Genomic DNA, 3453 nt, shown 5'->3' on the forward strand with positions numbered 1-3453 from the left:
TTCTCCGTGAATGAAACGAGTGTTGTGATTGGTCGAAAAATATCGTTTCCGAGGGAACAACGTACGACGGAAGTCCCGCCCCTATAGACACTATCTGCTTTGAGTCGTGACCAGGCTTTTCTCTTCGCAGATGAGTAAGGCTGGGAACGAGGCTACATAAAGCCCATAGAGTTATAATATGTCTAGAGAGTGGACGGCCCCGCCCCCACCTATTCATTTCAATGAAAGTTGCTCACCAGCGCATGAAGCACCCGGAAGAACACACCACTTCCACATTTTCGTTGATTTGAGCACCAACATTTGGTGCTCAAATGCGGAAGACATGAGCAGGGGCACTAGGGTTTCAAACGGTAGAAGCATGTGTAATGAGGAAGTATTGCAATCCCAGATTTGACCACCAGGCAAAGGCAGCTTCACTGTTCTACCGTGGTTCTGGGGCTTGCTTAAACCCAATAGACTTCGTTCACCGGATCACCCTGGGGTCTGTGCGTGGCCCCGTTCCATTCTACACCAAATCCCTTTGTCAGATCTACAAACTCGCAATGCTTTGTGAGCTTGTAGATCTATTTTCGCATTAGGGTAGCCTATTTTCTTTTTTTTTTAAGATTTGTTTCTGGCTTTTCTGCCTTTATTGATTGATTTTTAAGTGAAGATGGACAGGAAATAGGCAGAGAGAAACGGGGAGAGACATGCAGCTAAGGTCGTCGGGAACGGGACTCGAACCCGCAACGCGTTGTCGGGCTACATTGAGCCTAGGTGGCCGGACCTCTACGCTAGCGGTCCGGGCCAGGTTAGCCTATATTTGCAGAATCTTTGCCTATTATGACATGCCCAGAATACGAATGCTAGGATTCATGACTACCTGTCTACCTACGGCTTAAATTAAAGATCTGAATTAATTTAAGATCCCATACCACACGGCCAATTTAAATCCTTGATTGCAGGCTTACCCACAAGTGTCTGCAACTGCTTTTAAATTTGTGTTGTATCGCACGATAGGGAAAGGTTGTTTTATTTTCTTTCTGTTTTGTCTTGTTTTTGATATGAATATTGATGTGAAAATGAAAATGGAATTGTACTGTGATGCATCTCGACGACACTGCAAATGAGGGCAACCTCAATGTCTTTCGAGAATAAATACAGGTTTGAAATGAAATGAAATGAAATGAAATGTGGCTGAGGATCACTGCCCTCTTGTCCAAAACGACCAGTGCAGCTGCCTTGTTTGGCTAACACACAAAGGGCACTGATCAGTGTCAAGTTCAACACACAGAGGATTACATATAAGAAACCACTGAAAGTCTGTAGAATACACCACTTCCTTAGCTTTAACAAGTCTGCAGGGTGCTGTTGTTTGTCTCTGGTGCACGTACCCCACACTGCTGAAGCTCTCTAAGCTGTTTGGACAGAATAACAATTCCTCCCTAGTCCCATGTGTAATATAATGACAAGAGGAAAACAGGGGAAGGAAATTCCATTTGATTCAGGCCTCGACCTGTATTTCTTTAAGTCTAGCCTCACTGCTCCCTCTGACTGCATGGCCAATCACCACCAGAGCCTGAATGGTCATCAGTGTTTGCTGTCATTCCCATTCACTGCAGTGTAACTGGGTTCTCTTCTGTGTTGCTGAATGAATGGTGCCATGATGAACGTCAGACATGGAGGCCCTTCACATCAGCATGCAGCTGTCTCATTACTGGAGAGGAAAGTGTAATTAGACTAATTAAGATGTCTTTAATGTCTGTCTACACCCAGTCTGCTCCTCTTCCTCTTGATCCAATTCATCATCACTTTCTCTGCATCTATTCTGATTTCTAGTCTCACTTCATCTCCACCGCACGCACGCACACACGCATACACGCACACGCAAACGCACACGCACACGCACACACACACACACACACACACACACACACACACACACACACACACACACACACACACACACACACACACACACCCACCAAGATCCTCCTCTCTAATGTTGTTTTCCTCTCTCATGTGCTTACATTCTTATCTTAGGGCTGTAAATGACCGATGATGACCATTTCCTGACTGAAAACACAGAGCGGCTGAATCTAACAAGGACCACTTTGAAAGAAAATGTACCCAAGTAAAAATTCTGCCGCTCCTTATCTAGCGTTTTCTCATGCTTGTTCTGTGTTTCTAGCCGAAACATTCATTCCGATTGGCCCCTGTTTTGCGAGTACGAGTCATTTGTTATTGTAGCCTACTCAGGATGTGGAAGGCTAAATATCCTCTAATAGCTCGATAGTCTGGCTGACTCTATTCCAATGGGACTCAGTAAGTGTAGCATTCCTACAGTTGTAAAACACTTGCTGTAGGACATTCCACGTGTCATCCATCCTGATTGTCTAAAGATTGGCATCTAAAGTTTGCAGGAGTGCCTCGTTTTAAACAAAATGCCTCAAATCATGTATGCAGAGTCCGATTGCTGTGAAACTGCGCGCACATTGCCACTAGGCAATGGCAACTTTTTTACTCCTACAGATTTTCTCCAAACATCACGCAAATCGGTACACATTATTTCTGCAAGCCACTTAACACTAATAACAATACAATGAACAGTAACTCAAACACAAAACTATATTCTAAACTCCCACAAAACAGCATACCGTATTGAGCAATAACTTCATCAACATTAATCCCTCAACTTCTACAGATTCCACTCATAATGACTGAATTCCAAACATTGCTGGCCCACAATAACCTACCTGACCTGTGCTCTTTTCTAGTTTATTTTATTATTTTGTTGCAACTTCCAACATCTAAAAATGTGTTTCACAATTCAGGACTAAGCATACCCATATTTAGTTTTCTGCTTGATATGTTTATCATTTTGTTAAAATATAATTTGATGATGAAATAAATCGTACTGTGTATAAGTCCACAGCACAAACGGTTGTGCTCATGCTGTCTCTGCTTCAGCTAACATTCTCCTGGGTCCCTGAAAAACTGCCTCTTAACTTAAATAGTCTATTCTTAGTGAAACGGACCTGAGTTACAACTATACTTGGACCGCTTTTCCCCTCCACACAAGCTCTCTTCACGACAAATAGCTGATCTACAAGCTCACAACGCGTCGAACGTTCCCCCCGGAATAGGAATGCTGGGGTTCAAGTGGTTAAAATCTCTTACAGTTTGATTAATGCACCTTTTGCAGGTCAATGACTAGACATTTGAGCTATCCCTATCTAATTATGATGTCATATGACTATGAAGTGGTACCCTATTTTCTTTGGAGTATGTTTATAAGCTAGTTGATGATCAATCATCAATCAAAAGTACTTGATTCCCTCTTTCTCTCTCTCTCTCTCTCTCTCTCTCTTCTCTCTCTCTCTCTCTCTCTCTCTCTCTTTCTCTCTCTCTCTCTCTCTCTCTCTCTCTCTCTCTCTCTCTCTCTCTCTCTCTCTCTCTAACTGCCGCTCTCTC

The sequence above is a fragment of the Gymnoscopelus braueri genome, assembly GCF_963280865.1.
Source record: "Gymnoscopelus braueri genome assembly, chromosome: 5".
NCBI lineage: Eukaryota > Metazoa > Chordata > Actinopteri > Myctophiformes > Myctophidae > Gymnoscopelus > Gymnoscopelus braueri.